The following is a 14,458-nucleotide window of genomic DNA, read 5'->3' as shown; positions in this document are numbered from 1 at the left end:
GTAGGAAGGGGGAGTCACTATCATTGTCTTAAAAGGGACACTAATCAGTAGAAGGGCCTAGGGCTGCTTCTACACATTGGGAGTGAGGAGAAATGTACATAGAACACATGATTCCCAAGGTGCCTCCTATGTTCCCTTCCCCTGCGTCACCATGAGTAGATGTATACAGCCAGCCTCGTCTGAAAAGGGTGTGATTACCAAGGGCTCAAACCTCTTTGGAAATGAAGGTATGGGTTACTCCATCTAGCAGTCACCACGACCCCTATAGGTGGTATTAGAGGATGAGGATTTCTAATGGACAGTGAAGGAGGAAAGGATAAGTGCTACCTGTAGCCCGAAGATCAACTGTAGCAACTGAGGCTGCAGTTTGTCCCACAAAGCCCCTTCTTGCACGTTTCTTTTCAGGAAAGGGGTCCACAAGATGTCTGGGGTATGTATCTATGTGGCATAAAGCACGGAAGGTGACAGCCCAGAAGTTTTCCACCCAAATCCCCTTCAAGAGCATTTGTTCCAAGGAGCATAGCTAACTAACCACCCCAAACATCAACCCTTTGGAAAAATGAGAACAAGGCATGGTTCCTAATGACAGTCTTTTTCTTGCTGCGCCAATGGGCAACCTTTGCTCAGGTATTGCCCTCAGAACAGGGCTGCGCATTGAGACTCTTCTTACCACCCCTCCTCCTACCTCTAGTCCAGACAGGAATCATGACCTCAGGCTCCCTCACCCATTGTGGTCCCCCTTACCTGATCTCTCATAAGCACCATCAACCCATCACCATTAATCTCAGACAAATCCAATTCCATCTTGCAGCTGTTTCTTAGGAAACCCAAACTGGAACAGCTGACTTGACCTGTTCCATTGGAAATCCCAATGAAATTTTATTTTGATTTTTGTTGAGTTCATTGATTGGTTTTAGAAGAGCTGCCATAGTTACAATATGGACTCTTTGCATCCAGGAAAATTAAGTCTCTCCATTGGTCTGAGTCTCCTTTTTTGCCCATCAACCAAATTTCATCATTTTTTTTCATGTAGGACTTTTGTAGTCCTATGTCCATTCTTAAGCTTTTGCTAGTTTTGTTATTATGGTGAGAAGGATTCTTCCTCCTGATAAGTAATTGATCATATAAGACACCACACTTTGATGGTCTGTGTATTTGTTTCTATCAGATTGAATTCCTTGAGGGCCCAGACCAGGTCTCTGTTGTTCAACAGCATATCACAACTGCTAAGCACACTATCTGACAGCTAATCAGAGCTTAAAATAGGTTTGCTTGAGGGACATCTGGGTGACGCCGTTGGTTAAGGTTCTGACTTTGGCTTAGGTCATGACCTTGGTCTTGATCCTGCGAATCAAGCCCTGAATCAGGCTCCCTGCTCAGGGGGGAATCTGCTTGTCCCTCACCCTTCCTCTCCCTTTGTCCTTTGCCCTACTCATGCCCTCTGTCTTTCTCAAATAAATAAAATCTTTAAAAAATGTGTTTGTTTGATGAATCATTCAACAAAATAATCACTGAAGTATGTTCTACCAAAAGCTGTTTTTCCACCATTAAAAGGGAAAGTTAGTGCCTGTTTTTTCACCAGATTTTTTCCCAGCCTTTGAACTAATCCTTTCCTATCGGGTGTACTAGCTAAATGAAGTCCAAACCATATGCTCTAGAAGGATTTACCTTTGTAAGTAGTGGAAAGTCTGAGCCACCTTCTTGACTACTGTGACAAGGTAGTGGCTCTGAGCAATGTTTTCATATTTTCCCACCCCTCTGATGCTGCTAATGCATTCCTGCAGCCTGAAATTCCCTTTCTGAAGCCAATGCCCCTCATCTTTGTGTCCAAATTCTATTCAACCTTTAAGAATCAGTGAAATTGCCACTGAGACACTGATCTCAAGAATCTTTTGTGGTCCAAGCTTCAAGAAAATGTTCACTCATATGTAAATTATTAAGTTCACATTAAAGCTAATGTGAACATTCATTTGTATAAATGTATAAAGATACTATATATGATATATATCACATTATGTCTAGTATATATTATATATAATTATATATTATATACATAAGCCAGTTTCTGCATGTGCATAAACTATTTTTAATAAAAGAGAAAATGTATCAAGTAAAGTGAAATGAAATAATGTGAAGTGAAATACAAGGAAATACAGTGAAGTGATGAGAAGTGATGAGGAGGTCCACATAACCATGCATCACTCCATCACTGTCCAGTCCCCAGGGGTTGGAGAGTCCAATAAACAGAGACAGTCAAGAACATAAGTAATGTGTCAGGAACTGTGTTAGATATTTTAACATATTCATAAATAAGGAGAGTTGTAAGAACAATGATGTGAGACATTTCACCGTAACAATGGCTTCGATTCATGGAATCACTTCCATGGGTGAGGCATTCTGTCATCTCATGGGACACCCCAATGTTATGTGATAGATGACATTCTATAGATGGCAAGACTGAATCTCCAAGGTCACTGACATTTTAAACATCATTCAGCTTCGGACTTCCAGTATTGAGAATCTAATCCAGGTTAGTCTGATCCTAATTCTCCAAAACTCTCAAAGTACTCCTTTACACTGTCCCCCTATCTGGTTAAAAAGCTAAACTATAAATTATTCCAGTGAGTGAACAAACAAGTTCTTGGGGCATCTGTGTGGCTCAGTTGGTTAAGGGTCTAGGTCATGATCTTCAGGCTCGTGAGATCAAACCTTGCATTAAGTACAAAGCTGGGAGTAGAAGATGAGTGAGATTCTCTCTCTCCTTTTGCCCCTCCAACCCCTTCTCTCTTAAAAAAAAAAAACACAAAACTTTTGATGAGCACCAGTTGTCTTATATAAGTGTTGAATCAATAAATTGTACACCTGAAACTAACATTACACTGTATGTTAAATAACTAGAATTTAAATAAAAACCAAAACAAAAACCAAAAAGGAAAAAAAAAAGACAACAACAAACAAAGAAACAAAAACTCCTATGACCTGTTCTGTACTTTCTGAGTAATGATAATTAGAAGAGTATTAATCATATGTATCTGTCAGGATCACATTTCACTCAATTGTACTCATCATATGAGGCTATAGTGTGAAATACAGTAAACAGAACTCAACCATGTGCTGATTCCCAAATATGCAAGACACTCATGGATCCTCTAGCATTCAAGAAGCATTCAGTAAGAAAGACAGAGATGAGAACAAACAGAATAAAACAACTTAGAGAAGAAATGTAAAAGAAAAACTGTCATTAGTTACCCTGGAGATATCACAGAACATTCTGTACCTCTGATACATGAAAAGAAAGATTCACTTTTTAAAGAAAATAATACCATGAAATTGGAAATTAGATATAACTTCAGAAATGAATAAAAAGTGCAGCAGAACTGGAGGCTGAAGTTAAGTGTTTCTTCCAGAAAGTAACTCACAAAGACTCAGGAAAAACAAGAAAGAAATAATAAGATGACTGGAGGACTAATGCAGATGTTGCAAAACAACAGTGACAATCGAACTAACCATTGAAACCAACTAACCAAGAAATAATTCAGGAAGATTCCCCAGAACTGAAGTCTTCTATTCCAAAACTAGAAGCATCCACCGGAAGCTTGGTATAGCAGGTGGAGAGCTCAGGCACACGAGGCACAACATGATAATATTTCAAAACCCTAGCAGGCAGTGCTCAAAGAGGGTCCCCAAGATCTCCCACTCCCTGTATCACTGCCCTGGTCTAGAAATAGGATGGATTTCTTTCCTGTGGTTAGGTCAGTGGACCTGATCTAACATGGTCTGGCGAGCTCCTTCTGACCAGTTGCAGGAAAGGAAGATAGACCCTGAAAGCAAATGAGGATCCCATGCACAGCTCTTGGCTTCAAGATGGAAGAAGCCATATGTCAAAGAATTCTCAGTGGATGACCAGCAAGGAAAACGGTCCTATAAGAGTGAGGAACCAAATTCCAAGAATGAGTTTGGAAGACATTTTTTCCCCAGAGTGTCCAGGCAAGAACTGGGCCAGGCTGACACTTTGATTTCAGCCTTGTGATGCCCTGGGCAGAGAACCCACTCATACTGTGACAGACTTATGCCCTTACAGAGCTGTGAGCCAAAAAATGAGAGTTGTTTCAAGCCACAAAGTTTATGGTAATTTCTCATGCAGTGACAGAAAGTGAAAGTAGCTACTCTGAGGTTAGGAAGATATTCCCAGCTCCCAAAGAGAAAGGGCATTTTCAAATGCAGGATCAAGAATAGATTCGAACTTGGCTCTTCACCTGTGATAATGAAATTTGGATGATATGAAATAGTGACTTTATAATTCTAATGTCAGAGTTATTTCATCTTAGAATTCAAAGTATAATAATTGAACAATGGGGCTTATGGACTCTGACCCCCATACAGTCAAAAATCTGCATCTAACTTTTGACTCCCCCAAAACTTCTAATAGTCTACTGTTGGCCAGATGACTTATCAATAACATAATCATCCAATTAACACATATTTTGCATGTTTTATGTATTATATAGAATATATATGTGTATTATGTACATATATGTATTATATATAATGCATATGTATTATGTGTATATGTATTATATATGTTATATGTATTATATATAAGTATATATGTATTTTATATGTATGTAAGTATTATATACTTAGAGTAAGCTAGAGAAAGGAAAATAAAATTGTAAGAGAAAATACATTTATAGTACTATGCAGTATTTATCAAGAAAAAAAAAATCCACATATAGGTAGACCTGTGCAGTTCAAACCCTTGTTGTTAGATGGTCAACTGCAAAAAATCAATTAATTATGAGGGTAGAACAAATTTGTCATGGAATATCTCAAACATATTTCATCCAGGGTACCGACTGCTGGGAAGCTAACAGAAAATGTGCTCCACCCAAACTAAGACATAAGCCAAAGAAAGAGTAGAATAAGATTGGGAAAAAAAACCAAAACCCTGAGAATTCTGTGTGAGAGAAGCAAAGGTAATCCCTGGGATGATGTGAAAGAAGAGCTGAAATGGACAGCTGGACTGTAATTCTAGGGATCAACTAAGGGAATTAAAAACCAGAAGGCTGTGGGAGAGCTTCTTTCTAAAGAGATAAAATCACAGGCTAATTATTCAAATATTTTGAGACATTTGTACAACCGGGGCAGAATCTGGTCAGAATTCCTAAGAACAGTATGTGAAAAATAAGCAAACAGGCAAATCAAACAAAACAATAACTTTGAGGAAAAGGAAATGTAAGGAAACAAAAGGAAATGACTGTAGTGTATATGGCACCTTATACAGAGAAGCAGATATATGGCATCAGCTGGAGGTGTCACCTGTGCCATCAAAATCACATAAACACTGCATGTTGGGGACATGGAAATGTGGAGCTTGCATTCACGGGACTGTGAAAGAGGGCAACCTTATGTTCTATTGTGGGAGTGAAGAGACTAATCCTAAATAATGGGGTCGTGACAATATAGGCAGGGACTACAGACTGAATGTTTATGTCCTCCCCAAATTCATATATTGAAACCTCATTCCCACTGGGATGTAGTGGAGTGGAGCCTTTGGGAGGTGATGAGGTCATGACGGTGGAGATGTCATGATGGGATTAGTGTCTTAATAAGAGAGACCCCAGAGAGCTCCCTGGCCCCTTCCCACATGAGAACACAACAAAAAGACAGCTGTCAGTGAATCAGGGAGCAGTCCTCCCCAGAACCAGACCATGACGGCATCCTGGTCCTGCACCTTCAGCCTCCAGAACTGCGAGAAATAAATATTTGTTGTTTGAGTCACAGTCTGTGGTATTTGGTTATGGTGTCTTGAGTGGACAAAGAGAAGTAAGTCAACAAAATGGCTTAAAGTGACCACCTCTGCTGAATGGATGATGGTATAAGCATGGTTTGGGTAGAAGGCTCAGAGAACCATAGGACTTTGTAAATTAAACACAGTCTAAAATAAATTTTAAAAATAAATGGATAGGGGCACCTGGGTGGCTCAGTGGGTTAAAGCCGCTGCCTTCGGCTCAGGTCATGATCTCAGGGTCCTGGGATCGAGTCCCGCATTGGGCTCTCTGCTCAACAGGGAGCCTGCTTCCCTTCCTGTCTCTCTGCCTGCCTCTCTGCCTACTTGTGATCTCTGTTAAATAAATAAATAAAATCTTTAAAAAAAAATAAATAAATGGATAAAGAAGATGTGGTATGTATATACAATGGGATATTACTCAGCCATCAAAAAGATGACATCGATGTAACTAGAGGGTATTATACTACTCAAAATAAGTCAGTCAGAAAAATGCCACATGCTTTCACTCATATGTGGAATTTAAGAAACAACACAGATGAACATAGGGGAAGGGAAGGAAAAAAGATAAAAATAGAGAGGCAAGTCCTAAGAGACTCTAAACTCTAGAAAACAACTGAGGGTTGTTGGAGGGGAGGTGGGTGGGGAGATGTGATACCTGGGTGACAGGCTTTAAGGAGGACAGGTGATGTAATGAGAACTGGGTGTTATTTGCAACTGATGAATCACTAAATTCTACCTCTGAAACTAATTTTAAAAAGATGCATTCTAAGAATAAATAAATAAATAATAAGTGGAGGAACACCTTGCTGGCTCAGTTGGTTAATAATCTGCCTTCAGCTCAGATCATGATCTCAGGTCCTGAGATTGAGTCCCAGGTCAGGCTCCTTGTTATGCAGGGAGCCTGCTTCTCTCTCTGCCTTCTTTGCCTACAGCTCTCCCTTCTTGCGCTTGTGCGTGCGCTCTCTCTCTCTCTCTCTTTCTCTCTCTGTGACAAATAAATAAATAAAATCTTAAAAAAAAAAAAAGGAAATGGAAAGGAGGGACAGAAGTTGGGAGGGCATGAGGGAAAGCAAGCAGGGTCTGCCTAGAGGATTGCCTTACTGATTTGATGTGCTCTCCTCCTGGAAGTTTTGGGTCCCTGTGATCCAAGAGTCTTTCCATAACCACAGACTGGCAAACTCTTAACTGAGGTGAATCAAAACAGTCCTGCTTTGGTTCCTCTTCCCACACGGACTCTAATTTCTTGGGAAAACCAGAAACACAGAATTTGAGAGATGTATTGTGTGAAGTAATTGTTTGCTTTAAAAATATTTGAGCAGCAGTAGCAGTGAGAGGTTTCATATTAGAGGAGTGACACCTCACTGACATTCTGTGGGTTTTCTTTTGATCTATTAACATGCAAAACTCTCAGTGGATTTGATCTGAAAATGATACAGTGGGGATTTTCTTGCCAGAATGTATAATTTTCTAACACGACGTCTTTGGCACATATAATGAAGCTGTCTGGGCCAACATGAAGATATTCTTGGGATAACTCAAACGTTGACTACATAAGATTGTGGAGGAAAGGAAAAATAAGAGAAAGGGACACATTGTTTATTACAAACAAAACAAAACAAAACCTGGAGGGAGAAGTGGGAAGAGGTGATTTTGAGACCAGGTTGTACTGAAGATAGAGCAGAGGGTGGCTTAATGAAAAGAACATGGTTTTTGAATTCCAACCAGCATAGGTTTGAATCCTGGCTTATCTATGCTGGAAACCCTGGGCAATTGTCTGTCTTCTTATTTTTCAAATATTTATTTATTTATTTATTTTAGAAAGAGAGAGTGTGTGCAGAGAAGAGAGGCAGAGGGAGATGGAGAGAGAATCTCAAGCAGACTCTGTGCTGAACATTGATCCTCAAACAGGGCTTGATCTCATGACCCTGAGATCACAACCTGAGCAGAAATCAAGAGTCAGACACTTACCGACTGAGCCACGGAGGTGTCCCTGGATTCTGTTGTGTGATCAACTTCTATTTCTTCCACAAAATGAGGAAGCTAAGACATGCCTTCACACAGAGATACAAGAACCACATCCTGATGGCCTGTGGACTCACGCTTGAAGTCAGATGGGTTTCTGGGTAGATGAATCACATAAGGTAATACACTCCCTTTTGTGTTCAAGTCAGTTTAAATCAGGAGTTTCGTACTTTAGACTGAAATAGTCTCAATTAATAAAATATCTCCATGGAGTCAATGTTTTTGGAAAGAAATTTAAAGACCATCTTGTTTCTGATATAAGTTGATACTCTATTTAGGGGGCCTATTTAGACAATGATAGAATGGGCACTTTCATGTCCATTACCAGAGGAAATCCACATGGCTTATCCAAAATGGCATTATTATGGATATATTAATAGCAGAAATTTGTCTTGTCATTCCTTTGCTGATGGATCAATGTATAAGATTGGAAGATGCTGAAGCACCTGATGGGCTCAGCCAGTAGACTGTGTGACTCTTGATCTCAGGGTTGTAAATTTGAGCTCCACACTGGGTGTGGGGATTAATTAAAAATAAAAATAAATAAAAATAAAATGAATTTAAGAATGGAAGATGCTACAGGGAAACAACAATGGAAAGACTCTCAAGAACTGGAGAATAAAATCATATTCTTGGAAGCCAAGCTGGAACCTAATACATTGTATGTTCTTAGAAAATGTAGATTGAACAAACAAAGGAATATCCTACAAATATCCTACAAATGCCCATTTTTCCAAAGCTACCTCTTTGGAATCAATACAGAGAGACAAAAAATAAATAAATAAGACAGTGCTTAACCCACAACCACCAAGAGAATCTCACAATGTAGTTACTTGGCAACTCCCATGGTAACCATATCAATGGTCTAGTGGTGGGACCGTCCTAGCAAAACTGTGCCATATCAAACACCGTGTTGAGAAGACCAAAGCATGGTTATCCATGACAGATCAAAGCCACCTGTTTTCTCAAAGCCCATTCTCACCCCCCATCACATCATACATCCTATTTCATAGAATTCTGAGACAAGCAAAGGAGCCCTTGAGGAGCTCTCCACAGGGTCTGGAAGTCAAGTTCTCTCAAGTAGAGCATCATCTATCTGCTGTTGCAAAGCTCTAGCCCCAGAGTGAGTCAGAGCAATGGCCCCTGGCAAATTATACCAGCTTACCCTGATTTAGAGGACTTAGTGAATTTTTACAAATGGAAATAATAAACCCAGAGGAAATATTATGAAAATGAATATGTAAACATTGAAGTTGAATGTAATAATGAACAAGCCATAGCTTAGACTAATGAAGAATAAATTATGCTGGATTGCAGAACCAGCTTTATTCCTCAGTATGACTGCAAAAAAATATAAATAAATAAAATAAATAAGTGTCAGTGGGAGGAAAGGCCCTTGTGACTCTGGACTTTCCGATATAATTTGATGAACCACTGCAAAATCAGTCTCTGAACTTGACCATGAGAGCAGGTCAACCACTTGAGCCAGAAAATAATGAAAATATTATAACGTCTTTGCAGGAGGTATGCATTTCTTGCTCTAAATCAGATCTTTCTTTTTCCCCCTCCTCTACTCTTTTCTGCTCAGGACAGATAAAGCCTTGTTAATTCTTTGGGAAACATTTGGCCCAGATTTTCTGATCTAAATACCATCATCCTTCCTCTCTCCCAACAAAGATATTGCTGAATAGCAATTTTGGCTTTTAGAATCAGGTCTTTAATTCCTCATTAGCACAATGTCTTTTTGTTCTTATTATTTCTCCTGAAATTGCAGGTTCAATTCATCAACACCACCTTTTGGGCCACTTCCTGTCATTATCAGCAACACATTGTCTTTTGCATCTTTGCTGACCAGATCACTAACTTTTTTCTAAAATTTCTTTTCAGTGTTCCAGAATTTATTGTTTATGCACCACACCCTGTGCTCCATGCAATACATGCCCTCCATAAAACCCACCCCCCAAATTTTAACTTGAGTAAGGAAGTTAATGTTGGGCTTACCCAACCCCCCAAACTTTTAACCTTATTCTGAAAAACTTGCCTTGTTTATACATCTCCCCATTAGTATATCTGAGATAGATGCATTCATAGTCTCTACTTCTACCCATCCAACCATTCAAAGAGAGCATCCAAGTTTTCAGAGAAAGTATGTCTCTATGAAGATAAACCACTTAAGTCATGTTCCCCAGCCAGAGTGACCTACGAACTGACCTCTGTCACTTTTGGATTATTCACGCCCTCAGTACTGAGATGACCCAGATTTGACCCTGTGATCTTTCTATTTCCACTTTCCAAGATGGCTTCCAGTGATTCCTGCCTCCCAATTTTCACACTCTTAAATAGAGCTACAACTAAAGAAATAGTGCAAAAAATGGCATTGTGTGACTTTCAAAGCTAAGTCATAAAAGTCTAAGTGGTTTTCTCCTCGTCTTCTCTTGGATCACCCAGTCTGGGAGATGCCAGCTTCCATGTTGTGAGTTCACTCAAGCAGCCCTATGGAGCCATCATATGGCAAGAACCTGGAGCCTCTGCCAACAACCAGTAATAACTTGTCAAGCATCTGAGTGAGCCATCTTGGAAGTGGACCCTCTAGTCCCAGGCAAATCATTAAATGACAGCAATCTCAGCCAAAATCTTGACAATGATTTCATGAGAGATCCTGAGGCAGAAACACCCAGCCAAGCTCTTCTTGGATTTCTGACCCACAAAAGCTGTATGAGACAATAAATGTTTATTGTTGTTTCAAGCCACTAGGTTTTGGGATAATTTCATAGTAACAGATCACTAATGCTTGGGGACATTTTAGGTTCTGCTTTTCTGGCTTCAACATTAACTTCCTTATTCAAACTGAGATGGAAAAATAAACAAACAATTTAAGGATTTTGTATATTTGTCAATATTTATTAAATAACTAATAAGGGTCAGATATTATCATTTAAGTGGTATTATGTATGCACTACTACTTATTAACTGAATTATGGGGATAAAATTACATGTGTGACACAAAGTTTTTAATGAGGAATTAAATGAGATACGCACATAAAAAGTTCATCAATGCCTGGCACATAGTTAACACTGAATACATGTTAGTAATAATAATAATTAATTAAAACAATTTTATTAGTAATACTGTGGTGCTGAAGCTAAGCAAGATCCTAGTAGGTAGGTAGCATATCATGACCCAATCCCAGTTCTATTTGGTTCCACTGTCCACATTCTTAATAATCAGTTGGCTATAATTATATCATGTTCTATGGAGCCAAGCACCACCTTAGTCTTCTGGGATTGAAAGGAAAATAACAAATACTGTCCCTCCTCGAGGTCTTAGAACAAAGTAAAGCAACTTGTATTTTAGAAGTGCAACCAAATCTGAAAAGCACCAGGATAGAAATCCACACAGCATGAAGGGAGGACACACAGAAGGAAGGGATCCATCAGCTGCTTTCACTTAGTTTTTACCTCTAGCCATTTCTGGCCCAGGCTCTTCGGGATTAATCTCCCCCACCCCCTTTCCCACGGATTGCCATCCAACCGCACCAAACTGCTTCATGTCTCATGTGCTCTTGACATCTCACAAATGAAAATGCTTGCTGCCATCATTCAGACACCAGCATGCTGCACTGGGGACCATGGCTTTCGAAGGGCAATGCTTCTGGGTCTGTGATCACAGGCTTTTGGCAGCCACATACTGCACTGCCATCGGTGGACTGAGGCTCCTGTGGCTTGCTGCAGTGTGGTCTCCTGTCTTAGGCTCAGCATTGGAGGAGAGAGGAGATGAACAGTCCAGTAGTAGGGAAATGGTGCATAGACAGCTTTTTCCCATTAAAAATCAGCTGAGCCATGTGGATAAAGTTCAATCCTTAAGAAGAGCTCTTTGCAAGGTATCTCAACTCACCCCTAACGCACTCCCACCAATTTCCTCCAGAACCTTACTATTGATTAATCAAATTTACTTTTCTTGCCCTAAGGAAAAAAAGAGGAACATCTTATTCTTCAAAGGGCATAAAGCCCAGAAAGGAAGACATTTTGATTTAGCAGTAGGTCTTTATTTTCAATACCTGTAGCAACCTATAGACACAGTGCGCTGAGCCTGAATGTTCCTGTCCCACAGGGACAGACCCTGACCTACTAAGCCTTTGGTGGCCAGGGATTGTTGCAAATGGGAACATCCCTAAAACATAATTTTCCATTGCAAACTGCCTCCTCCCAGCTGAAGCTCAGTTGGCCACTGAACTCAAAACTATAAAACGGATGTGAAAGCGGGATGGGCTGAGGTGTGGGCTTTGAGTGAGCCCTCCACCACCATCCAGACTTTAATTACAGACTTGTCAGTGTGCCCCAGGCTATGCGATCCTCAGAGGAGGAGAACAGCATTCAGAGCCCAGAGGACATAGGAAGGGATAGTGGTTAAAATGGGGGGAAAATCATCTCTTGCCTTGTAAGCTCAACCCATTTGATCTGTGGGACATTGACAGTCTATAAATATGGAACTGCATGATGCCATTTTTATAGGCATTTTATGAGTGTAATAACCAGGAGAAGGATCGCCCAGGACTAAAATTCAGTTGTGGTTTATGGAAACGGTCACTTTGGTTGGTTCTCTCTCTCTCTATCCTCCTTTTGCATTCTTTACAGATAAATGATTTATCTGTTTCTAGTTACATGTAACTGTATAAATATACAGCTTTCTATCTTTCTGAGGAGGGCCAAAATGAACTTGAAACCTTGCTTTTTGGGCTGTTTTTATACTAATTAATGTTTTTATTGCAGCCCATTTATAGTTAATGATGCATCCAATACCACTGCAATTTGGAAGATGTAAATGATGTTATATTTTTTTATGGGTTCAGCTTTTTTTTTTTTAACCTTTTATATATCATGGGGGAGAAAAGGAAATTATCAGCCTCGGTTCATTTTCTAGGTTAGAATAAAACACTTTGCAACTTTCTTTCTTAATTGAATGTGGGGTTCCTCCACTGTCCTATTTAATTCCTTAACGCCCATTCAGACAGCCAGAGAGGCGTCTGAGCAAGTCATTACCACATGTGAATGTATTAACTCGGAAATTGATTAATCCATCATGTGAATGTTTTCAACCTCTGGAAGGCAGACAACAAAAGTCTAATGAAAACCCATTGTACGTGGGAGGGACAACACCATTGACAACCACTTTCAATCAATCTAAAGGCCTCAGTTAACCTTTCTGGGACTTGGCTTTGTTGTGCTATGTAGTTTAACAAGATTGAAGATGTGACTGAATCTAGTCAAGTAAGGCAGTACCCATACTACCTGTGTGTCAGAGCAAAGTTGGTCTCTGATGCTAGATGGTGGGGTAAAGGAGGAAGAGTTTGATGCAGTGTCCAAAACACCGTGTTCCTCAGTGGACCTAAAGCCAAATACCTCCCCCTCTCTCTCTTCTCCCACCTTCCCTGCCTCTCTTCCTCTCTCCTTCCTCAGTGACCCAGTGGATTAACACGATCATAAATTATATTTTGTGTGGTATATGAGAAAGACCAGGAGCACCGACTAATGTCTTACAACCAACCTTAAGAGAGGATTTGCTATTCCAAATTGCTATCTCCAATTTACTGTTGAGGAAACAGGTTGAGGGAGTTTAAGGGCCTTGGTCAAGGTCAGAAACTAGTGAAGCGTGAGTCTGAGACTCGAACCCAATAATATAATGTATGGTAATCCTCTTATTATACATTATCATCTTCATTTCATATGTATAAAAAAAGGACATAGGGGAAGGAAAAAAAAAACCTTGGATCACTCCAAGGATCACTCACCAAGGATCACTCAACTAATAAGCACAAAACTGGTTTTTGAATGCCAGCTCTGTGAGGATGGAAAATTAGATTCTTTTCTAGTATTAAGGACCTAAGAAGCTAAATTTCTGTAAACACAGATCATTCTGTAATCCTTGAGTGAACACATAGACCAACAATTGTTACAAAAGTACTAACTGTGGTCAAAATCTCATTTCTTAATTATACCAGGTGGTAATTAATAAAATAAAGTCTATGAAAAAGATCTGAAAAAAAAAATCTGAAGGAAAAAAAAAAAAACAAAAGATTCTTCTAAAATACTGAAACTTGTGCTACCGAACTGGAAAGAACCTTACCCCTTACCCTCTTCCCTCCTCTACTTTCTTTGTGATCTTTTTTTAAAAAACTGAAAAACACCCTGCCAGCATTCACAATTAATCTGAAATAGAACACATAAATTTATGCAACAATGGGAGAAAATACATAAACAAACATAAATTATGGATCAGGTAAGACCAATCCTGTATAACAATAAAGTACTTCATTATAGCAGCATGGAGCTGGGGTGTGAACAAATTGGCAGAACAAAAGGGCAGAGGGATGGAAAGTCCAGAATTAAACCAAAATATGTGTAAGAACTTGACACTTGATAAAAACAAAGTTATAAAAAATCAAGAGATTAGAGGTGTTCATTCAACAGCTGATGGAAGGAAAATGGTAAGGATTTGGAATAGACTATTTCAAAACTTATACTCAAATAAATTTCAGTTGGTTTTTCTAATAATACAATGACTAGAAAAAATATATATAAAATTTCAACATACAGAAGGCAGATGCATGGCATAATATTCACACTCCATGAAAAAAATTGATAAAT

This window comes from Neovison vison, chromosome 4, assembly GCF_020171115.1.
Source record: "Neovison vison isolate M4711 chromosome 4, ASM_NN_V1, whole genome shotgun sequence".
Lineage (NCBI taxonomy): Eukaryota > Metazoa > Chordata > Mammalia > Carnivora > Mustelidae > Neogale > Neogale vison.
Note: the sequence above shows the minus strand (reverse complement) of the source record.